The sequence below is a fragment of the Zootermopsis nevadensis genome, unplaced genomic scaffold (genome assembly GCF_977971745.1).
Source record: "Zootermopsis nevadensis isolate Lab colony 2312 unplaced genomic scaffold, Znev_1.0 Znev_ptg000001l, whole genome shotgun sequence".
NCBI lineage: Eukaryota > Metazoa > Arthropoda > Insecta > Blattodea > Termopsidae > Zootermopsis > Zootermopsis nevadensis.
In genome coordinates this window covers 10,376,445-10,402,227 of record NW_028259133.1, presented here as the reverse complement: position 1 = coordinate 10,402,227, position 25,783 = coordinate 10,376,445, and the positions used below count along the sequence as shown (strand labels likewise).

General features: G+C 36.8%; 3 long non-coding RNA genes across 8 annotated transcripts in view; 2 read left to right on the top strand and 1 right to left on the bottom strand.

Annotated features, from left to right (window-relative positions):
* Positions 1–25,783, top strand: part of LOC110829915 (uncharacterized) — a 588,956-nt gene that overhangs the window by 150,285 nt on the left and 412,888 nt on the right. The window lies entirely within an intron of this gene.
* LOC110829927 (uncharacterized) overlaps positions 1–25,783 on the bottom strand; it is a 46,307-nt gene that overhangs the window by 18,777 nt on the left and 1,747 nt on the right. The window contains exon 1 of one of the 4 annotated variants that reach the window (XR_002543125.2): positions 16,873–17,962. The exons of 1 other annotated variant lie outside the window; for it this stretch is intronic. This is a non-coding gene — a long non-coding RNA (uncharacterized LOC110829927). Of the gene's footprint in view, positions 1–1,576; positions 4,503–16,872; positions 17,963–25,783 lie in introns of those variants that run through there. 2 more of the 4 variants (XR_002543124.2, XR_002543127.2) reach the window with 2 other exon arrangements.
* Positions 610–1,233, top strand: LOC110829928 (uncharacterized). Its single transcript, XR_002543128.2, has 2 exons — positions 610–802; positions 955–1,233. It is a non-coding gene; the product is annotated as an uncharacterized LOC110829928 (long non-coding RNA).

Here is a 25,783-nt window from a genome sequence, read left to right as displayed (position 1 = left end):
AAAGTACTGTGCCGTGTAGTTATTAATTTATTTAAACCCAAAAACTTGTTCCTTTCTGTTCTACACTTTACACACCAGCATCTCTCCTTTGAAGCTGGGATTTGTCACACGGAAATGATAATACATCAACCTGGAATTACTATTATCTTATGAGACTGGGTTACATAACGTCAGTTTTCATTAAAACTTGTTATTATCCTAACAATATTAGGTAAGGGTACATAGTTCCTTTATCAGTTTACTATGGAAGTATCTTATAAAATGGTAATGCACAGATATATTTGGAATTGTTATATGAACGATTTAGATAATACACGTTTATTAACATTGAGAAAGGGCAAATAAAACATACAGATGACACACGTAATACCAAACACAGTACTTCTGAACACAATTTTCAATACGTATATAATAATAATTGTATAAACGGTACACGTAATTAAAATTTGTTCATTTATTTAGAAAGATTATGCAAATTGAAGAAAATCAGAAAATTACATTACGAAAATGGATGCATCTGGTCGCCATTTTGGATCTTTCTCCCCCTTCTGTTCGCGTCGGAAGTAACGACACGGAATAGGGAAGGATGGATGTTGGTGGCCAGAGCAAGCACACATCACTCGCATGTTCAGAGCAGCCACCAAAATAAAAGAAAAAGAGAGAGACAGACGTGAAAGAGGCATAGAGTAACAGAGGCTTACATAATGACTTTTGTAGAGAACTAGACCACTCGCAAGTCAGGGAGAGATCAAGGCCACTTTGGAATTAGAAGGGAAATGAGGGCTTCAACAGACCAGAGCAGGTCAGACCAGATGTTGAACTTAATTATATCAAAAGTTATTTCAGACTCTGTAAAGTTGGACGGTCGATAACATCGATTTTGCTTTCCAGTTTGTTAATTATTCACAATTGTGAACGTGCAGAGAGTATCTTGACTGTGTGCTTTTTAAATAGGTATAACTGCTGAAGATAATGTGAAAATATGGATGCAGCAAACTAAGATGTGTGTTGTAAGTGTGTGAATTCAAAGTCATATAAACCATTACGGTGCATGAAGGCCTAAAAACACCGACAACCTGAGACAGTGTTGTGCTGTGTATGAAATCCGAGGGACAATTAGCAAATAACATGCAGAGTGTTGGAGTAGATAAACAACATTTGTTTCATTATAAATGTATTTATGAATATTGTACTCAACTGAATATTAACAGATAATTTTATGATTTTTCATAATCAAGTTACAGTAACATAAACAGTCGTAAGCAGGCACGCTGTTTCTGTTGCTTGTACAGAAATAATGCAATGCTTTCACATTATTCAATTCAATTTAATTCATTTTTAGAGTGCTTGGCAAAGGAGGCCAATAACAGCCAAGCACTAACAATAAATATTATTAACTGACAAATATTAAAATTAATAGTGACCTACCATAAAATTAGGCAAATCTTATAAGTTTATCAGTAAAACAATTGGTGTTCATGAAATTTGTTACCGAAAAGATTGCGGTCATAATAAAAATGGATGTGGCCAATAATAATAATAATAATAATAATAATAATAATAATGCAACACTCACATGTTCGAAGGTAAGTTCACCATCTTCTTTCACAGATGAACCGAAATTATTTATTGAAATAATAATCGGACATAGAACAATTTAGCCATAGAGCAAATCCGTCTAAACCAGTGTTCACGCCACAAAATTACTATAGTAATTCTTGTTTCCGTGATATTTGATTTCACACACACACACGCGCGCGCACTGACTGAATACACAATAGCACCGCCACCAATGTGCCCGAAGATTCTGTTGAAGGGATGCTAACTGCACTGCCGATATTCTTGTTAGTAGCAGATAATACAGAAACAAGTTTTGTTACATGAGAAAGGTATGTGGGAAAGGGAAAAGAAGAATAAATATGGCTAGAAGAGGTTTTTTTTAAAAAAAGGAGTGGTGTAAGAGGGTTATGCAGGCACACATACCATTGATATGTGGGTGGGGTAGAGGAGAGCAGTGTCTATGCCCGACCACCGCTCGATCGATCCAGCTTTACACTCGCCCAACCCAACTTCTGTCATTTCGCTGTTACGTCACCACTACTGCACCCTCATTCCCCCCTGCCAATTCAATTGTCTTTCCACACCTTACCATACTGTCAGCATGACTTGGAATTTCCAAATTTCGGCTAAAATTTTGCTTTTTCAAAAGAAATTCATATCTCCTCAATGGAAACAAAAGTCACTCAATACTTATTGTCGTCATTAAGCAATATATTGAGTGTATGACTAAAGCAAACCATTATGCAGTCTTCAAAACGAGTTTTGCGTTGCATTTGTTCATATTTTTCAGCTTCATTTTTGAATCCGACGTTTCAAAATTTAGTCGTTTGAATATTGATTCAAATAATTGGACATGGTAAAAATTAATTTGATAATCCTCTGTTGAGTAATGATATAAACTGTTAATAAATTAATAATTACCGGAAGTAAATTCTAAATTCAAATACGGGCATGGCCTCACTTAGAACACGTTCGATTTAATCGACTATTCTTTCACGTCTGGATGTCCCTGAGTTTTAAATTAATTGTTATTCTTTTGAAGCCGAATCTCATCAAAATAATATGTACATATTCAAATCCTGCCTCTAAGAAAACACAATGTTTCTCCACTACAGGAAGCAGCCACTTAATGGTGTTTAGAAAAATGACAGCTTTTTATTCTAAGAATCATACAAGTCTCATAGCACTCTCAGAGGACATCATACAAAATTACTGATTGTGAAAGCAGGTTTTGCAAATAGTTACTACTAGACTTGAAAAGTTCCATTTTTGATTAATAGTTACAAAGAAAAAGATGCTTTCATTTTACTTATTTCCAAATAGACTAATATTATTTTCACAAATTCAAATTGATGTACCAAGGCCGTATCAGTTTTTATGTTATAATGGTTCCTACAGTTATAAATAATGAGTTTCCACTTAAATATACAACTAAGGAAAATAGAACTGATAAGTTATTCCATATCTGAGTCATTAGAAACCATGGTTTCTCTGTAATCTGTATTCCCACAAAACCTTCGCTGCTAAATTAAACTATGGATTCTCACCAGAAAATAAAATTAATGCTATTGGTCGATACTGATTATTTCGTGTTTAAACACGTGTAAAATATAGGGATGACGACAGCTAGACTTCTTTTATCTAGTACAAGCAGACTAATTTTTAAAAGCACATAATCCATTTTGTATTGTTTTGTTTTGTTTTCATTTATAACCATTAAAAAGAAGCTCATTTGCTTTGTTTTTGAGTTAATTAATCTTCTAAAATTGAAAGTGGGGCTAAGAAGAATAAATACACCGTATTTCAATATGCTTCCAGGATGAATATGAAAGGGCAGTATGACCTTAATTTAATGACAATAACATTTATCAGACATGTACGGATCCACTTCAATTTCTCATTAAAATTAAATGTATTATCCAAGAACAACAGCTGTACTTATGTATTTACTTTTAGCTAATTATGGCTCTTAGAACTCTATCGACAAATCGTATTTTCATTTAAACCATTCATGTACGTTAAGTGCTCATAATTTAACTACACTTCACACAGAAAATAATTTGATTATTACACGGGCCTGCAAAAATTTATTTTAGTTTTTAAATTACTATTATTGATGGTTAGGCGAAAACAAGGTTTTATCACTTAAAACACATTTACATTTTACACGGTTCAAAATAAAACATTACAAGCCACTGGTATGAAGGTCATATTCTTACCGAATAGAACATGCTTAGACTAAAATGCACTTCATTTCACGAGCTTTTATTATAACATAATAAACTCAGAAAGAATTGGTTTAATTCTAATTTGTTTCAATAATATGTTGCGAGACATGCTTTAAAATGATGACAACACAGCCATTTTCCTCCATGTTTGTAATGCAGAGCCATCTTCAGTCGTTCGTTTTCAACACATCAACAAGCCGCCATGTTTGTTGATTCGCTTCACTCAGAAACCAAAGTGTGGGAGAGGAGGGAACTGTGTTAAAAAAACTGAACGTCACGCAGCGTCATAGTGATGTGAAAACACGCCACAACATTACGTCATCCCAGCACAGTGCAAAAACAAACTCATTACGTCATCAGCACACATACATACTCCAGATTGAAACAAAAAAATTAGGTTTCACGTCTGCTCTGTGCGTTTCACTTCCTTCCTTTCTTCCTTCTGTCAATCAAACTGCAGGCCACGTAGGTGAAAACGCATTGCAATCAATGTAGAACAATGTAAAATTGCAGTTGATAAAAAATTCGGCATCACATTACGTGAGTTTAGAGCGTTATTTCAGAATCAGATCAATACATTCTACTAAAACTAACAACACGTGTACGAAAAAAAAGAAGAAGAAATCTTTCGTGCGAAAGAGATAAAGATTCTTCTCACTGTATGTGCCTTACGTAACCGTTTTCGAACGCTTTCAAATTCGTCCTGTCGGGTACATCGCGAGAGAGCGTTTTAGAGGGGCCTGGGGGGAGTAGGAGTACGGCTTTGCGGCACGAGGGGGGAGGAGGAGGAGAAGTGGTTTAACCGGGGCCAGACTGAGTGGGAAGGGTCTGAAAAAGAGCCTCGACCCCAAAAGTTGAAAGACCTTAGACCAAAAATTTTGATGGTGCATTGTTCACGCACGTATTAAGGTTGTTGTCTACTGCCATTTTAAGAAGTTGCACTCCGACAGTGAAAATTCAGTGTAGTCTTGTGGGCAGTAATAGGTAATTCGGAGGAAAATTTAGCTTCCTTCAAAGAACCCAGGCGACCTTAATCCTTATTCAGTAAGGCAATATAAATCGTGAGATATCGATAATACTTACGGACATTTACGACAACTCATTCGAAAGCTGATGTCCGGAACAGAAGCTATGCGATCAGACGTACAAATGGAAGCTGAGAAATTATGTCATTTTGAGTAACTATTACTGACCATTAACACTTATAAAATCTGTTTCGCTTCATTGTATTTAGTAGGCCATAGACGAGTGAAGTCATCTTTTTCCAGTCTGTGAATATTGACACTATTTGGATGTGGATATATGAAGTCTCTATTTGTCGTTGAACATTAATTATTTTTAATATTTTGAAGATTTCTTTCTTTTCCAAAATTACACCTGGAATATGTTCTGTAATATCGTGTTCAAGAGATCTGTAATTCGAAACGAACAGAATAACCCAAATGAACGTGTAATATTTCTATGCATGCATTGATTTCGACATAATTATGTCTTTGACAGAAAGTTCCTTTTAATTAAATTTGTAGACTCTATTATATAGACTGTCCACAGACATTCCTCTAATCACTGCAGCAGAGCTTACTAAGTTGTTTGGAGTATTGGAACAGAAACATCATTACTTCCTAAACACACCAAGTAAAATTGATGTTTGTTACAACCAGCCTCTGGAAACCACATTCGTCTGTCTAAATAACTAAATCCTCAGATGCTAATTATTCAAGTTTTGGAGTAAGGAAATACTTTCTCTGCAGTTGTGGTTAGGCCCATCAAAAATTATCCATGTCGGACATATTAACAATATTAATTTGCACAAGCAATTCTCGTGTATCATTTATATACAATGAAGCTAATATAATATTTGAATGTCTAAAGATCAGATATTATTAGTGCTCAAATGCAAATTAGATTATAAGTGAAATATTTTCTTCAAAACACAAGCCTGAAAGTTGTCCAAAATAACCAGTTCAATAATTTCGTATTCTAATTTGACTTTTTATAGATTATAGATCATATATGTTTATAGATTGTAGATTCACGAGATTGTATCAACATATGATCAGTCAAAACATATGCAATCCTTGTGGCTCATTTGACACAAAATGTGCAAGTAAATACTGTCCACGAGACAAGAATGGTCGTGGTACAAAGTTTTCGCTACTATGGGACTAGAGAACATTGGTCCCGCAGGGTAGCACGTTTTGTGAACATCCGACTTGAGTGGAAAAATCGTCACAACTCTAAACCGCTAGAATAATAAACAAACAACAACATTCAGATACGTACAAACAAGACTGGAGAGTAGGATTTGAGGTTTCCATTGCGATGAGCTGGAAGATGGCTGTCTTTTGGTTCTATCAGACTACGCGGCGTTTCAATCCAGAAGACAACCATCTTCAGATATTCGAAAGGTTTTCTTCACGCCAAATCAAAAAGGTCGACGTTGCACTGTGATCAGAGGTCGTTGTTGCGCAACAATTTGCTCCGATATTGCGAGTCCTTGGTTCGCATTGTTGCAAAAAAACTGGGTGTGATGATGTGGGTAGGACAAGTGTGGCTGCGGGGAGAAACCAATGGGCGGAAGTTGTAAATTGTGGACACAGTAATAAATTTTGCGGTTTCATCAAAAGCGGGTAATTTTCTTGAATAGATGAACGACCATTAGTTTCTGAAGAAAAATGTTAGCCCATCATGGTAGTTAATTATTTTAATACGCCAATTAAAATTTCGCTTCTTCGACTCCAAATTTCTGATCTAAGCCTAATTCATGTTCAGTATTTCCACATTATGCAAGATAATATTTGGAAAAGGGTTTACACTATTTTTTCGGCCATGATTATTTTGTTTATTTAACCCCAGGGTAAAGGAATTTAATAAAATTCATTTACTTTGAAACCTATAAATTTCAGAGTCATGTATGAATGTCGTATTATAATGTGGTGCTTGTTGAGGGCTTTTACCTCTTGATTGAATGTGGAGCAGTTGTTCAATGACGTCTTGCAAAGGAAAGCCGAAGTGCTTGGGGAAACAACTGTTCTAGTGCCAGAACAGGTTAAATATTTTCGTTTATTATTTTAAATTTCTTTACTTTATTACTCTCATACAAAAATATGTATAAGAACCTAATCGTCCTTCCTTCATTTCTCAGATTTCTTCGGTCCTGTCATACAAACTTACAAATAAACTTTGCTACTCTCAGCTCACGACTGGCATGATGATTGTTAAATATGTTTACTGTGGTGCGTCTTTGAGAATTTGAACTTGTTAACATAATTAATTAGTAATATTCAGGTTATTTAACAGGAAATGAACCAAAATACTAGTAGGGTTGTATCTTCCTGTTTAATGGACGAAATCGGAATATACGCAGCTTGAATCCACCCACTGGTGACTGCAAGCAACAGTCCTTGTCAGGCAGTTTTAGAAACGCATCAGAGATTTCCCCGCTGCTAAGTTGCAGAACGAACCAGTCACTCTCAATAAAAGTCCGTTAATAGGTGCAAACAGCCAGTAGTTTTATTTTTAACGTAAGATTTTCCAAAAATACATCTTAACTCCCATTGGATAGACGGGCATGCATAATCCATAGAATGGTACTGGAGGTATTATCGTTCTATCTAAGTCCCCCGGCTACTGTTTCCTCCTTTCACACCATATAACATTTTCGAGGGACAATGATGCATGGTAGTCCATTACTCTGCAAGCCAAAATATCATTAATCTTCTTTCCTTTCCTCAATGTAGCAATTCTTGTGATAGGTCAGTTAACGCCATTGTGCCACACACATACACACGTACCTTCTAATTTACATGCATCTCCATTAGACTTTAATGACTGTTAACAGTTAACTTTTATTGAAAGTTACTACTAAATTCCACTTAAAACTTATGGGATTTCATGTGAAAGCTTGTGAACATTTCGCAGGTCTGTGCTCTCATGCAAGTCTACACTTACAGACTACACGGCGCTACAATCCAGAATACAGCCATCTTAAGCCTACACTTCTTTCTGACAAGTAATTGTGGAGTCTTATAGGTAGATTCTGCTTATTCCAGAAAAAAATCCTTTTTATGAGTTCTTATACTTTTCATTCTGTTATTGATGGATTTAAAATTCGGTTCGCATAGTCCAAGCGACAAACACCGTACTATTTTTTTAAACATGGCGACTTTGTTCTGTAACGTGTGATATTCCACATGTGAGGGAGTTGGTTGGTCCAGGCATAAGGGTGGTTCGAAGGGGATGATGCATTCTTTTGATCCCTTACGCTGAAGGGCGGCACACAGCAACTCGGTTCCCTTTCCTTTCTTCACTACCCTTGTTCCAAACAACCCCTCTCTGGTGGATAATATCCAGCAGCTACCCAACCCCCTTCTACCCACAGCCTCAGAGTTACTCAAGCTAACGTAATAATGGCCGGTTGTATGCCGACAACAGTTGCAGGATACATGCCACTGAACTGTACACAAGGAGCGAAGTCCTCATAAATTAGTATTTCGTCTTATTAACTAGTGACTAAGACATAAAATTATACCAGGAAAGAAAGGCCAGTAACCGCTTACCCAAAAGGACTTTTCAGTATCTTACCCGGGGACGACGGGCTGCAGGAAGACCCAGGAAAAGATGGAAGGATCAAGAACACTTTGAACTTTAAAGGAACGGGTCTTAAGACCTGACCCTTGTTCACGAAGAACTATAATAACTAACAATTTGTTTCTATTTGACATGGAATAACGTACATACGTTTTCATCGTCGCTAACTACCCGAATGTGCTCTTGGGAATCTATGTTACTTAACTAGTCTAGAAGCTAGCAGCCTTTTATGTAACCTCAAGTTTTCATACCGTGTTCAAAAGAGCCATCCGAATCCAGTCGACTGACACACTATTTCTTTAGCCCAAACATAGGATTTGAGCTGTGGTCCCCGTTTTTAAAAACGCGTGGTATTCAGGGCGGTACAACCGCTAGGCCTGTGTATATTAATTTGAGTTCAGCTTTAAGTTTTATATTTCTTTATTTACAATGAAAGACCAGTATAGTGGAATTAATCTTAAACGCATAGGTAAACAACCACAGTTTAGGAACATCCTACCAAAGCCTTAATATACAATACTGTTGCATATCTACTATCTTTTCTGTCGAATTCCAAACAACATCCAACCAAGTAGGAGTATCAGTGGCCAGGACGAAGACAAGCCCGTCAAAGCACGGTCCCTCTATGCGACATGCAAGCAATATGAGGGGGGGATGGCGAGAGCCAACGAATGAACAAGGGGCCATCTAAAAGTCTTTCCAGGAAAAGTTTATTACACATTCCAAAAACATTACTCAGAAAATTAGCCTGTTTCGTGACACGTTCAATTTTCGTACTGGTAAAATGAAGGAAAATGGCAGAGTTTCATGTGACGACACTGCATTGAAATGTTGTCGACCGTGAATTGTTATCAGCAATTGAGGCAAATAGCAGTCACATATTCTTGACTATTTTATCTGGACAATACCAGATGGCTGTCTTCTGGGTTGTTGCGCCGTGTAGTGTGGTAGAATTTTACCAATGTTTCAGGGTCGTTTTGATGATAGAGGTAGCATGGACTTCTGAAACGTCCGTAAAATTCTACCACACTACACGGCCGTGAAAACCTCAAATCCTACATGAACAATATCAACTGCACTGATCAAAGACTTTGAGAAGCTGACAGTGGCATTGCTAGCCAAGAAATATTCTGTCGTTTTTTGAAGCCAAAAAGATTCTTGATATGATTTGAGGCTTTCACGACAGTGAAAATATTGATTATATTCTTCTGGAGTTCCAGTGGAGTTGATCCGTTCTTCGGATACATTGATAACAACCTATAAATCACTTGGCATCACAATCTAAAAGAACGGAATCGATGCATGTTTATTATCTTGTTCAAATGTTCTAGCTACTTTCAAACCTCAGTCCCATAGATTCACTTCTTATCCTCAAGCTATATAGTTATTTAAGAACAACTTTAATGTAATAATTTAATCTCTCATCTCTTTGTCGCTGCGAAATATTACCGGTATCAGATTGGCCACGGGATCGTTTTTACATTTTTGTGAGTCGAAGTAGGTCTTAATGTATTTGAGCTAGGAGTACAGAATCGATATCATAAGCAAAAAGACGCCATAATCGAAAAGCAGTTTCACAGTAACATGAAGAGATAAAAATAAACTCCATTACACTCACATCTTCTCAACGAGTGGCAAAATGAACTAGTCCATTTTCACGGGCGTCTGGCACTGTCGTGAGGAAAGTTTTCTCGCTTAATTTATTTGAGTTCAGAAACATATTACCAGCTTCCTTCCGCCAATGACAGACATCTGCATCCAGTTCTTTGTTAAAAATATCATCATTCCGTTCATATTACGAACACAGATCTACACAGGTGACCAAATCAAGGAAGATTTGATGAGTAGTGCATATAGAAACCATGAAAGAAATGCATACGAAATGTTGGTTGTAAATCTTGAAGGGAAGAACCAACGTGGGACACACAAACACTATAGATTACACGTGCAGCGAGCAGTAGTTAATTTTTACATATTCGAATGGTAAATCTACGTAATAATTTTGACTATATAAGAATAAATTATTAATATTTTCTTTTTTCCAATACGAAGCTTGTTTTTTTTGTATAAAATAAACCGGTTTTTATTTCGTCTGTCAGCAACACGATCCGCAGACTAGTGGGATATACGAAATAACACATCGATCGACGGGAGAACACAAGATTGGTCTCTGAATGTGTGAGGGCATATGAAGCAGGGCATGTAGCACGCATGGCCACCAGGAATACAAACACAATTTGAAACTGAAGAGACTCTTTGTCGAACCGGGCATAGATTGAAGGATAATATTAAACAGACTTTAAAATCATTGGTTGTGAGGATGTAGATTACATTAAATTGCTTACGGATAAAGGACTCTTCTTTTCCGAACAGGACAGAGCAGAAATATTTTTCTGATCTTAGGTATCGCATGTTGAATAGACGTACTTTAAAATTCAACACACGAACGGGTGAGGCAAGCTGCAGAATAAAACAACATTCCTCATCATTCCACCTCGTATAATGATTCACAACTAATAATCCCTTTTAGAAAATGTCTCACAAAATGTATGATTAAAAATTGCTCATAAAAATTAGTGAAAAACAAAGCCGTCAGGGAAATATGACACTGAATACTATTTCTACAATTAATTTCAAAGTTTTTAAATCGCAAAATTCAAACCAGGAAACAAACATGTCACTAAATTTCGCTGCAGTGATTGCCAGCACAATTTTCTCTTTCTAAAATGCCCTTTCCTTCTTCCTTCAAGGCTTTATTCCTTCATAGTTTTCCCGTTTATTCATTCTGACGGTTTCTATCTTCCAAACCACATTTTCCTTAATGCATTAAATATGTTTTCATTTAATCTTCTTTTTCCTGTTGACGACCATTGCATCATACTCTCACGTAACCTTATTCGTTCGTTCAACGTGGCCATACCATCACAGGACTCCTTTTTGTTGGTTTCTTATTACTAATGAAGTTTTCTTCTTATAATGTTTATCCTTTTTCTAATGTTTCCTTACAACATGAAGACCATATTTTAAGTAATTAAATTCAGCGGTCCTTATTTTACTTTTCAGACTTCCAGTCGTTAGTCCATACAAACTAAAGCTTTTAATTATATTCAGAAATCTATTCTCCTTAAACGTTTTCTTCTCTTCATGGTAAGATTTATGAATTAGTCTCCAACATCCAACATCTTGTTCCATGAGCCTCTATAAATACTTTATATTAACATACGAATAATTATAATATAGAAAAGCATTATGCTTAACTTTACACCACCACAATAGTAGATGGTTAGCTTTTAAACCAGTTTCTGCAGTATACAGAAAGTCTATCTTTATGCTATTGAGACTTAATTTTAACTAAGAGGACAAACTTTTAGACCTCTCAAATTAGCGTTGCGGTCCCCAGTTACAGAACCACCAGCACTAGCTCTCACTTTCCTACGAACACATCCGAGCAGCGTCGAGTGTTCAGTAGCAGGCTCTATCATTATTACCAGGGGTCGTTCATCTAACTAATCCGTATTTGAGTTGCCATAGCAACGTGTTACGAACAAACTTCCTGCTGATGGAGGTTTCCTTCTACATCGCGAAAGACGCAGATGTTGCAGACATCAATGTACTCTCTTCTCTTCCCTTCTTCCACACACCGCCATCATCATCATCATCATCATCAACACTGCCGTCTCATCCTTCGACAACCTTTAGCTCAGTATAGGCTATGCGCAGTGTACTTGATAGCTGCATATTTTCATGTAATAAAATGTCAGAATATAATTGTTCTGATATCAGAAGCCAGATAGATATACAAGATTAATGTTGTTGGTTAAATTCTACAGTGTGCTGTTTAATTGCGATCTAAGCACCTTTAAACTGTGCTTCACCTTTTACTACACGCGGCACACATCAGTTATTTATTTATTTTTGCGACACGCTAAAATTAGAACATTAAACTAAAATTCAGCGTAGAGTTTTTTTAAAAATTACTGTCTTGGTCCCGCTTATACTGTGTTATTTGATTAGAATTATTTCCAATATTTTAACCGTGACAAATCTGTCCATTTTAGGGGCACTACTTGGAATATTTTTTTCCAACGGAGTTTATCACAAGTTGTAAGAATTTTGTGTACATAAACGTTCTTACTGTTCGTAACAAGTGGAGTATTTACGAATTCGTTTGCAGCAAGGAGTGGGGTGAAGTGTCTTTATAGCCATTTTTACAACGCCAGCAGTGTTTATACCATTCTCACTAATTTCTTGTTCAAGTTCTCAAATATTAGTTTACCTGTTTTACCTTGATTACCAATATAATAAATTGCTTATAGATAGAAAATATTTAGTTAACCAAATTCTTTTAAAGGACTCCTCACCGGAAGTTTATCAACATTTGTCTGATGCTTTTCCTACTGAAAATAGTGTGAAAGAAGGAAATGCTTTATATTAATTGGTTTTCAACATCCAATCTTAACGCCATCAGGAAGGCTATGCAGTTGGGACTGGAACTGAATGAAACACACCAGCTTGTTTTCTGTTGGTGTTAATACACTACGCAGAAAGCAAGACAAGTAAATTCTATTAGACACCGGTAAGAGGACTGATGTACAGAATTCTAATTACCTTATGCTTGACTGATTAACTTAATCTAAAATAAACGATTTTTAATATTATAACTCGTTCATAGTTGAACATGAGTATCTGTTATTTATTTTACCGCCAGTTTAAAATTTATAATTGTTAACACGTTTTAAACCAATTACGTTGTGATTGTGAGATAAACGTTTTCATCTTATATGAAAATTATTATTAAAGTCGACAATTTTCAAACTTTCCTCATTTCCGCTGTAGGTGTCTTACAAGTTCTTATTAATGTGCGACAAGAATATAAATCATATTGTCTCACAGTTTCGTCCTTATGAATACAATGAGTCGGTGGGCTACGATTTTCGCCAGCAGCTGCGGGTGTTACTACCGAGAACTGAAAACCGCTTAAGCTGTATCGTAGTTGAATGTAAAATGGCGGCAACCGTTGTCTGAACTGCCTAGAGGACCTATTCAACGCGCCAGCCTTCCGTGCGCATGCCCAGCAGCCATTGCTGCTCAACCAGGTCGATTTTCTATTACACCGTCATGTTTGTTTCACAGCAGTCAACACATTTGAAAGAACATGCAGTTTTGATCTAATTAAAGCAACAGTGTAGACTCTTTTCAAGTCAGAGAACAAAGAATGCACGTTCTTTGTACAAATTAATAATTGTGTACGTAGGATTTTTAGATCGAAACCAGGTTTGCTGTTCGTATAAGGATCCGTGCAAACATAGCATCAAAAAGATCACACACAGTGCCAAGTGTAAATCATTGATTTAGATTTATATAATTGGTTTTTAAACTGCAATAAACATTTCATAGCTTGGAAATCACGAATCGATTTTTTTTATTTAGAGGATAAAAAATAAACCTTACTCTCTTGGCCAAAGACCGTAATATCGAATGTCGCAGTTGATGACACTTCTGCTTCGTAATCTGTTGGATGTGGGGTTAAATGTCGGCTCGGAGACCGTCTATCCTTACAGACATTATTCGTAGTTCACTCATTTTCCAGGCAAATCATGGGACAGCATTTTAAATTAAATCACGACAGTTTTTTCCATACTTTTTCTGATTCATTATTAGTCATCCTACCACCTCTCATTGAACAGCCAGAACTACTGACTCACATATATTGGCTAAAGTTTTCGAAAAACTACAGGTTTATAAAAACATTTATTATAATGGAATTTAATACAAATCTTTAAGCAGTTTTATAGAAAACCCCGTTTAGACTGAAACTGTGTGGAATTTACCTTTAAACTGCGACGTAATGCTAACATTATTAATGCATCTGTTTAGTACAGGCTACAATAGATATTTTTGCAATAAGATAAACGTGAGTGGTGTTTCCGTGCATAAAACAAGTGCCTTCCAAAACTAAAAATACTAGCAGAGAATCTGAAGGTTTGTTTTTGACAAAGATAGTAATACTTATAATGGCTCTCTATCTTTCATTGGGATGCACTGTTGAAGATGTCACCTGTAGGCCTACTACTACTACAAACCGAGACGACCTGAATTCAAAGTGATGTCCACCCAACCAACCACGATTTTCGTTATCAATCGATATATTTACAGGGTAACTGCTAATTTAGCCAAAAGTAATTAACTTGTCTGTACCATAAAACACTACTCAGTCGTACAGCCAGCACAAAGAGCGAAACAACGCCTTTTGTGTTGTCTACGAAAGTAAGCCGAAAACCCTTCTGCGTGGGGTCGATTTGAGGCCATGACGTCATCGAAAGATTCGATACCACACGACCAGACTACTGAATATGCATTTGCTTGTTGCGAAATGACCCCCCCCCCCCCCCCCGTAGATTAATATGGCTTTCAGTCTTCGTCGCTGGCAATGTCGGAATTGATAACGAGATCGGATGATGACTCATGATGCAACTGGAATTCCAGGCTAAACGGAAACTTGTGCCGATGACTTAACAGTGTTTGTAGCATATCACACACGCATCGGCATTACACCTGGGTTCAATCCCGGCTAACTTTAAGTAAGGCCCGTGGCGGACAAAGCCCAGAAGAACAGGTTTTTCTCCGAGGTCTCTAGTGTCTCCCTGCTAATCACCATTGCCATCGCTGCTTCTTACCCATCAGCCACTCCCCTCCGCCGAGGAATGCATTACTGAGACCAAGGAGTACATATCTTACCCCAGTTTGCGGACGACGTAACTGACCCGATACTTGGATAGCGTGGGAGTAAAAGGACATTTTTGGTTTCACTTTACACGGAACTGACTTTAGTGCGTGTCACCGTTCAGAAAGAACACAGGCAATGACTCCCTGAGAACAAAATGCTGAAGCAAACCGTTTTAACAGAAAATAAGAAAAGTGACAGGTTAATGGAAAAAATAATTGTGAAATTATTAGTTCGCACTTTGTACTCTTTACAAAATGTTATGGGGTTGAACAATTCAGGAAGATTAAAATGGACAGGGCTGATAAACGCTGATAAAGATAAAGAGAGAATGTCACTTACGTCCCAGACATCGATGGAAGGTAATATTAAAGTAGATATTAAAGAAATAGGTTGTGAGTGTGTGGGTTGCATTAAAGTTGTTCAATATTGGGACCAGTAAACAAGTCAGCGAATTTCTTGACCAATTGAGCGAATATCAGCTTAACACAAAGGAATCTACGCCTTGAGGTTTGTGATTTACACTTTCAATTGGGGCTCTTCCTATCAAACTGTATAATGGAAACTTTATAAAGTATATTTGAACTACTGGGATATATTCAACAGAAGAAAATTATAAAGGGACTTGTTTGTGCCCCTTCCATCCCGCTGCGTCTTGTGAACATTTTTCAGGTTAGACCTCAATGCTGACTGAAATAAAAACAAGCATTGAGGGGATACAGTCACGGACTGTCTAGCGTTACACCGCCATAAATTTTAGAATCCTTGACAAGAACCGAAGGTTAACCCCAGAATCGTGAATTCTGTTAAGCTCGCTGTAGTGTGAAACTTAACGAAAGCCATGGTTCAAATTCCATGATTCAGAGTCCTTCTTCAAAAGCTGATAATGATCTACGTACAGGTAATCAAGACATTCCCTGCCTAAGAGAAACCTGAAGGTTCATTACCGTTTTCAAAGAGTCCGCCACTAAGACATCTAATCGATGCGCACCCTCTCTCTCACTCTATTTCAGAAGATTCATTTTAATATTGCCCTCCCATCTACTCCTAGGTCTTCCAAGTGGTCTCTTCCATTCAGGATTTTTAACAAAAATTTCTTAACGCATTTTCCATATCCTCTGTGAATAACAGAACAGCCTTTATTTAGTCAAGCAAACAGATGATAATTTGGCGAAAATAAAAATTATGGAGCTCCCCATTATTAAGTTCTAACTAACCTTCTGTCACATCGTCCATCTGAAATCCAAATATTCTCAAAATAACCTCAATCCGAATTGAACATTTTATGCACGGCAAAATATTCGGCCAAAAATATACGCCTTCCATTACTATTTAAAAACTACTTCACTTCTTTTGTTCAGAATATTCTTGTAGTGCTTACAGACTTATTTCGCTTCTTACGGAAAAAGTATATTTTCCTAACATCAGCCTTATAACCCTCAAGCATTCTCGGACATAAATGTCGTTGTCCACAAAAAGCGTTGGTAACTCAGGTTTACCAAAATGGAGAAAATAAAGTAAAAATATTTAAAATTTACAATGTTTAAAATTCAGTTAGTCATGACTTTGGCTTTAAATCATAAGAATAAGTACGGAAGGCTTTGTGGCTCAGCGAATACACATCTTATTAAAACGATACACAGTGTTATTTTGTATTCGGACCGCCTAGGGCGCTGCTGTGCTTCGGGTAGCTCTGGCTGTCTCTCCGCAAACCGGGCCACTTCGAACACGGTATAAAAAAAATTAAAACAAGCTTTAAAACAAACTCACCGGTTCAGAGGAGGTGCTGAAAATATCCCTCTCTGCTTCTGAACATGCATTGCAACGCGAGAACATGCTCTGATTCACGCGTTGCAGCCCTGCTGTGGAAATCTCATGTATTTCTTCCGAAATATGTTCTTCGAGTTTATGCAATGTGTGGAATTTGTTTTTGTGCACTTTCAAATTATCGACAAATAAAAATTACGACACGAGGTCTGGAAAATGAGCTGTCTGTAATCCTTCACTTCTGTCACTTGTTGCTTGCACGGGCTGTGTCACCTTATTTCTTCTTGGCCAAAACTCATGAATTTCAGAATCAAATTTTGCGGTAAACACTGTTTTTTAACCATTAAAATGAATTGTTCTTTTTATCATAACTGCGTTTACTTAGAAGAATAAGGGTGTAAGTATTTAAAATAATTATATCTTGCCACTGTTTCGAACTAAGTAGATTGATCAGTTAATCATTTTACGATGTCGTTTAGGGCAACCTGAATGAAACTTAAACTGTCCTATTTTGAAGCTTTTGTGTTTTCAGGACTGTAAGATTTTTGTACAACCAAGACTGATTAAAATTTATAAACAAAGAATTTACTTCTCAGAATTACCTTTGCACAAAACAGAGAAAGGCCCAAGTATAGAAAATGTGCAGTTTAAATCGTACGTACAAATAAATGTCAAATTATTGTACCCACTTATAATAGTAAAATTACTTCAAAGTCCAAAGCTTTCAGATAAATTTACAGACTTTTAAAGCAAGGACTTTAGAATTTTGAGACTTCTTCATTTTTCGGTATTCATTCTTCATTTAAAAGAAAATGTTTATCATCACCTATCGTATAAAATAAATCAGACCAATAATTACGAGAGAAATATCTATTAGTGATACGATGCCATCTATAACAACGATGTTACAAATCGATATCCACCCAGAAACACGACACAGAAGGTGTAGTCCTGTAATATTTTCTTCGATAACTCTTCATTGCCGTCAAAACGGTAGAACCTTCCACACAACCAAAAATAAAACACCACTTGCACACTACAGAACTATTTGATGACCGTAGTCTTCCTTCTGCTGTAGTATAAGGCATACTGCAGGAAGATAAGGTCTTAGCATTGTAACAAGGAACATGAGGAAAGAGGGTAAGGGGAGGGGAAGGTTTCTAGCTCACACACTCAATACATTATGCCATTAACATATATTATCACAGTAGACAGTTAGTATTGCCTGGATCATAAAGTATAGCTGCAGAAAGGGGGAGGGGAAGTTGTGTGGAGGGAGTGTAGGGAAGGACAGACTCACATTGAAAAAGTGAGACGAAGATTGTTGGAAAAGTGAATTATTACAGTCACGTGATACGTTTTCAAAATGTGGCACAACTGTTGATTAGCAAGCGGTAACCATTTCAAAAGAGTATGAGAAAGTTCAACGTGAGACATAGTACGAACGTGTAGGTAGTTAAACTGGGAAAAGAAATGGCCCATAAACCAATCGACCAACACCAAGGTGCAGCCAGTTTTGAGAGGGTATTAATCGTTCACCTCGCTAGATATTCCCGTTTTATTTCAACTTAAAGTTTAGTATGGTGTTCAAACAGTACACAATTCAACTGAATTCTGAGGTTCTTTACTCCAGTTAACATCCTCAAACTCCATGTGTTTAAAATTCGTTTTCATCTTACTGTCTCATTTACAATAAACCTCTTCTCTTCAGGTTCCCTATATAATTTTTTAAAATTGTTCATCTCTCCGTGCTAAAAGTCCGCCAGTCTCATTCTATTTGGTTTGAATTCTATAATAATATTTGGCGAAGAACACAAATTATGAAACTTCGTTATTTTATTTTATTCAACTTCCATTTACTTCCTCTCTCTTAAGTCTAAATTCTTTTTCAAACTAACGAGTGTAACTGAACGTGCATGACTTGTACGGAGTGATAACGCATTCAGCATGTATTGTTTGTTAACAAACCACACTGTTATCAGAACACAACGGTGTCATAGGAAGTGTTGCAAATCACCACCGCGTTCAGCAACGCAAGCATTCACTCTTCCTCGACCCGGTGAAGAGTTTCTGTCACGCAAACGTTTCACTAGACGAGATAATGTCTGTTTGCTTGGCACAGGAGAACCGGGAAATGTATCTCTAAATTCATTCTAGCAAGTAAGGGTTCGGCAATCAACACTCGTTATCTTGTGAGAACAAATCTTTGCACTTTGACTGTTTGAAGACAACAGACGGACTGGCGCGGGTAGGTTACGACATGACCTGTGTAGGCTCTTACATAGTCAGAGAGATATTGTGTATTTATTAATCCAATTGAGTTACGTTTAACTGGAAACATCTTTCGGGTTGTTGCACCGTGTAGTCTGGTAGAAGTTTGCCGAGTCACTCTTTCGCCCTGATGATGGAGGCAGCAAGGACTTCTGAATTGTCGGCAAACTTCTACCAGACTACATTGCGCAACAACCCAGAAGACATCAATCTTCAGACTCACCTCCGTCGAAGCCTCAAATCTTACAGAAGTAAATATTTAATATGACTTTCCAATTATCCTGTATTTAGTACCGAAGTCAACTCCAATTTGTTGCAACGTCCTACAGCAGTGAGACTTCTCTCGTATTTAAAAAACGCCGCTAACAGTTTTTAATGCACATTCGCTATATTTTCTACCCTGTGATTGTATAAAAAGACGGCCATCTTTTTTACAGTAATATCTCTTTGATTGGTATGCAAATGATTACCTAAGTTTTGCGACGTTCAAGTATGCATGATGCATGGCTTCTTCATTTTGTTAGCACGTTAAGCAATGCCTTTTTTATTTTGCATGTTATCTACGCAGTCGAGTACCTTACGATTATTGCATGCTTTAAAATGGATTTTTGTTCCAGATTTGTGGGCTCATTTCAAACAAATAAATGCTAATCTCATTTCGTAATTCATCTTTATTGTTACTATATCTGCCAGTGTTTTAGAAGCGATTTTTTGTCCTGAGGAAATTACAGTGCCAGCGATGGTAGGCATACAGAGAAAATTTCAGTTGAATAGGTTAGGCTGGGTTACGTTACGTCATGTTATGTTATGTTACCATTGGATTCGGTTAGGTTACGCACTGTTTCTCTTTAAAGATCTGCAGACAAATTATATACAGAGTTTTTTACACATTTGTATCTCATATTTTTCCCTCAGATGACATGGTGTGATGTGTTTCCGGAGCTCGACTGTAAAGTGTATAAGACGAACGCAACAACGAATAATTATTTGTTTGCGAAAAGAATGGCCCAGGAAGCCCGAAATGCACTATTTTCTTTAGAGTCATATAATTTGAATCAGGCCCGAACCCGGGGGGCCCAAGCAGAACTCTGCCTTACTAGACCGAGAATAGGTGGACATTTTATTTGTGTTGTGTATGGTTTATTTAGCTAAGCTGTAAGTAGCGCAGACTATATGGCGTTCAGTTATGGGATGATTAATGAACAAGTAATTGGAATAAAGCGATCATGGTATAATTGAAGAGAGGCTTAATATTTTGGAATTTGCCTGCGGGACTGAGGAAAACCACGAAAACCTTCAGTCAGGGCCACCGGTCTCCCCGGACCTTGATTTTAATCCGAGATCTTATAAGTACGAAGCTGGAGAGCTAACCACTCGGCCACAACATTTGTTTAGATAATATTAAAATGAATATTAGAGAAATGGGCTATAACGTGGCCTGGATTCATTTGGCTAATGATAGGGATCAGTGATGAGCTCAAGTTAGAACGTAAATGCAACCTTGGATTTCATAAAATGATTTCTTGAATAGATAAACAACTGTAAGCTTTTCAGAAAGGATTCTTCTCCACTGAAATGGTTATTTAAAAAAGACAGTCTGAAAAGGGTGTTGCGGTTGGCATGGCAGGAGAAATCATTGCAAGTGTCTGCATAACCAATATTTCTAGACTTGAGGTTCTCACAGCGGTGAGTATGAAGATATCCGTCTTCTGGGTTATTGCGCTGTGTAGTCTGGTCGATGTTAACCAACGTTTCAGAGGTCATACTGCCTCCGTCATCAGGGCGATGACTGTGTAGTCTGGTCGATGTTAACCAACGTTTCAGAGGTCATACTGCCTCCGTCATCAGGGCCATCATCGCCCTGATGACGGAGGCAGTATGACCTCTGAAACGTTGGTTAACATCGACCAGACTACACAGCGCAATAACCCAGAAGACGGATATCTTCAATATTTCTAGATTTGTGAAGTCTGGAAATGCGTTTGGCGCCTGGATAAAAGCTAGTAGAGAGGTAGTCGCGGACAAAACCTTCTACCACTTTTCCTTTCTACGAAGGGTTGTAAACAACTGTCGACCCAGAAACACTCTGACTTTACGCTGCATTACAAGAGACGAAGCATAGAAAGTTGAAATGTTAGATCGTTGAGAGAAAATGTGCTTGTACATCGGTATCTATAAAACAGTTGGCGTCAGGAAGAAGCCAAGAATTGGGATGGAGTGGCAGCCAGTAAACTGAACAGCACAACACAGAGTAGCCTGTAGAAAATAAGCAGGTTTTAATCTGATTAAGCTCTCTCGGGATGTATATGTTGGAGCCATATGAAACCTGTTTCTTGGTAACTGAAGTTAATAATGAATTTTTCAGCTACCATATAACAGGCTTCATACCGCTCCAACCCATACGTGTCAGGTGGTCAATGGAGAAAACAGAAGAAGAATTCATTATGCTTAGTCGCCGTAAAAGCTTCAGATCGCACAAGAAGTTTATTTCATTTCCGTTTCATATGAAAAATTTTCCAATATTGTTGTAGCTTGGTTAATTTTTTGCATTAACGAAAAAATTAATCCCGTCAATTTGGATTTCTTAGTATTACATAAATTATATTAGTGAACAGATTATCGGTATTCGACACATATTAAAAATACGTGTGACATACTATTACGTCTTCCACTCGTGCTATGCATAAGAGGTTTAAATATAATCAAATAAAGTGAAACCAAAAATTTAATAAATTAATAAATAAATGAGAAGTAATAAAATGAAATGCATTCCTCCATTTTATAATCATATATAATATATTTATATTAAGTACGTTTAGAATACTCAATAAGGATTAAATGAATATAGCATCTGTATTTTAATAGGAACCTCCAAAACGAAAACAATACGGAGTGTGCCATTAATCACCCAACCCAAAGTTTCATAATAAATTTTTCGTTAGTGCCTCTTGGAAGTTCCAGTAACACTGGACTCTGTCACTCGAACAATTCGGTGGTCTGACACAGTTTCTTCATGTTTGTTCTTCATTCAATTGTCTGTAAAACAAGCATCATGGCTCTTTGAACAGCGTAACTTGTCTTTACTGCTGAACATTATTTCCGAACGTAGTCGTATGAAGCAGTTAAACAGTCGTATAAATTTCTGTATCATATAAGTCAACCGTCTTATCATCGGCGCCAATCTTCGAAAAGTGGGGCACTTGCATTTGACGTAATCGTGTGATTTGCGCCACTTAACTTTTGGGACAACCTGTATAAAGCTGAACGTCATAGAAATAGGTGAGGAAGATATGAAATACATTCAACTCGTTCAGAACGGGGTCCAAAGGCTTTATTTTTTGAGCGCAGTGATCAAATTTATTAGTTTAAAACACTTCTGAAATAATTACCATCTCATTAAGGAAGCTTTGTAACGTCGCGTTTGTAATGCCTCTTCCCAGCATTCAAAGTGAGTACTGACTACGCCACTAAAAGGCAAAAATAGTGATAAAATGTACAAAACTAGTCCCGTTGAACAACCTACATAATTAGCTCTGTTTTGACTGCCTTGTCAAAAGACTGTTGGCTTTAACACGATCTGTCTTAACCCTTCTTTCTTCCCCGTCTGACCCTTTAACATCAGCATCAGACCCTTGAAACTCCCGCCCTCAAGCCACTTGTTGAAAGGAAAGTCTCACTTATACCTCATTTAACTACTGTCACACATCCTACTTCCTCCAGCCTTAAACTCCCCTCTGCATTATGCATATTGTCTTTGCAGAAAACATAACATTGAATATCTTCAGTTAGATCAGCAAATCAAGAAGCTTATGGTTTGTTAGAATTTTCCTATAAGCACAGCTTCATATTTACATGCTTAGCATAATCGAAGATGTACCAATTCATTCTTTAAACCTTCAGAGACCAGAGGTAACTATATGTATTACTTGCTTTAACAGTCGATAAATCTGCACTTTGCATTTAGGTTGTTTATGTTTATCAGTGTAGACAACGGTTATTTCCTTGTTGTGAATTACTCGGTTGATGTTTGTAAAGGTGGAGTGTTGTTTTCTTTCAGGTACGGATTGAATTCATAAATATTATTTAGACGAGCTTCGGTTTCAGTGGGTTAAAATATATGATACAAATTTAAGCAGCACTAGCAAAATTAAAGCAGCATAAATAGCATCACAGAAGTCATAAAGTTTTAAAACTGACTGAGAAGAAGAACTACTGTGGTTCCTTTAAATTCGTTGTTTATTTGCGTTCTGTTAACAGCTTAAAGACAAACTGCAAAATAAGATCGAGTTTATATAAATGAGACAATAAGAGAGAAAGAGACAGACCAAATACACGTAACAAATAAAAAAATAATCAGGGCAACTTACATAGTTTAAATGATAATGGTAATAAAAACAATATTTCCGACACAAATGAAAGTTGTGAGAAAGGAAATAAATAAATTTATTGGAAAAATAATATATAATACTTTGAAAAATGCTGCGGTTGTTATATAATTTGACTGATTGAAACGCGTCTTGTTTTAAATAATATTAAATTTCCTACAGGCAACATTAGCAGCTGATGCGCGTGTAACGAAGATCTAATAAAAACTCTTTGTAGCAAAACCTGGAACTTAATTAAGTCCGACAGATTTAGGTGATCTTTGATGTCTGGGGGCTTTAAAAGATTCCAGATTGGAAAGAGAAGGTAATGATAAAAATTTAAGAAAGATTGCGATAGGAAAATTAATGGCAGAATTCAATTTTGACACCCCCTGGATTACTTAAGTTGTCCCATTATCCTGTTGGAAACAAATTAAACATGCATCTATCATAAAATCATAACTTGAGTGAGTGTCGTTACTCACACTTGAGATACATTGCGTTCAGTGTAGCCTATATATTGGGAGTAGTTCATTTCCCTGGGAAAATAATAGCAAATATGGAGATAGTGGTTAACCCTTTAAAGTAAAATGGTACCAATATATACCACTTGCTATAACATTCACTAACCCTTTGTTTTGTCCATAGAATGCATTTGTCGGTTTTATATGGTTCTTGGAATAAACGGGCGATTATTACCTTGAACAGAATTAACAGTTGATTTTTGTAAAGGAAATATGTTGTGTTTTCTTTGATGCAAGAATTGAATTTTTCGGAGTTCCAAGTGTGAAATGAAGAAACTACCGATGTAAGAAAGTACGATCGAATATATTTCCAATAAATTCTCTGGTTATATGTCAGTTTAGCGCTGTAACAGACAAGAAAGGGATAAGAATGAAATTGTAACAAGAAACCATGTTCGGGAAAATGGAAGAACAAAATGAAAGTTAACGATGTACAACTTTTATTTTGAGGGGGACTAGAAAGGAGGGACAAGAATTCAGTTGGAGGGCTTTGTAATGTGGAGGGATGCAGGATGCGAGGTCATGAGAGGCCGCGCCATAAAAATTCACATATAACTGCAACAGGACAAAGATTCTTCTCTTCTTGGGTCACTCTCTAAGTAACTTTTTGTTCGTCAACGACACTCCCTGTTGCTGTGAGACCAAGAAGGCAAAAGAAGTAACACACGCACGCACGCACACAAAAACCTTCCTTCCATTCTTCTCTGGTACAGTCTTGTTTGGAAACAAAGTCGTCATACAATTTTGCCTTGTCTTTTCTTGACGGAAATTAGTATTGAGTCTGGTACCTGGGACATCCGCCGTTGCAAACAGAGATCAGCGTTTATTTATTCTTTACCATTCAGTCACGAGATAGTTGAGTATCGGTAATGTTTGTCTCCAAGTTTGTAATTTTACAACGCCTTTCTGTTTCATCACCAAGTTTATTATGAAAAGAAACAATACGTCTTCAGGCAAAATAGGGAAAGGGCAGAACTCTTTTACATGTTCGCTAAGTTAACTTACAAATTGGCTCATCTGACTTTTAATTGATAATTTATTTACATGTAGGCTTAATTATGTAAATTTTACTCAACTCTAATTTGTCCTGGCTGCTTTATTTCTGTAGCATGGTCAGAAATACCAACTAAAGAACGGTATATACAGCCGAGTGGTTAGTATTCTACTTCGTAATCACGAGGTCCTGGCTTCAAATTTCGGTTCGGGGACTAACTATCCTCATTTCATCATGGCGACGGTGCAAAAAGTTCCTTTACCTTTCTGTTTTACAGGGAAAACTAAACGGTTAGAACACATATACAAATTATACATAAAATTAACAAGTCAAAGGAAGAGACCGCGTTTGATACAAAACCGAACAACAAATAAAATGCATTTACGAACGCTGTTGGCAACATCTGAAAGTATGTTACTAGCAAACAATATATATATATATATATATATATATATATATATATATATATATAGAGAGAGAGAGAGAGAGAGAGAGCAAACACAAAATAACAAAGAAAGAAACAAATAAGAATTATAAATGGCACAGACAATATAGCTAAAAACCTAAAATTTTTAAATAATTGTGAGATAAATAAATCAAGTTTTGCAAAGAGAATTTGCCTAGCCTGTTTGCTAGCGATTTACAGTCATTGTTTACGAAATGATGCTGCAAAATGAATTAGCAATTGCGCGTCTAGCTGAGAGACTGACCTTGTTGTCATGGACAGTACGTAAACATTCGATGTAGTCTGTGAGAAGCCT